This window comes from Mesitornis unicolor, unplaced genomic scaffold, assembly GCF_000695765.1.
Source record: "Mesitornis unicolor isolate BGI_N332 unplaced genomic scaffold, ASM69576v1 scaffold28836, whole genome shotgun sequence".
NCBI lineage: Eukaryota > Metazoa > Chordata > Aves > Mesitornithiformes > Mesitornithidae > Mesitornis > Mesitornis unicolor.
The window spans coordinates 7,051-7,322 of NW_010192103.1; positions in this window are offsets into that span (position 1 = coordinate 7,051).

Genomic DNA, 272 nt, shown 5'->3' on the forward strand with positions numbered 1-272 from the left:
TTCTCCCTGCGCCCTCCTAGGGTGACGCCAGCCAGCACCCCCCCGGCTCTGCCACCCGGGGCCAGAAAAGGCACCCCCTTTCCCCTACCGCGCCCCGGGAACCAGCAGCAAACCCCTTTCTGCTCTGTCTTTCGAGCTGCTGCAACTCGCTCTCTTCGGCTCCTAAAACCACCCTCAAGTAAAATCCATCGCCGATTTGAACCGGTTTGTATTTTGCATCCGGGAAGAGAAGTTTTAGCCTGTGCGCACACTATTTCCCCTTCCTCTCTCAC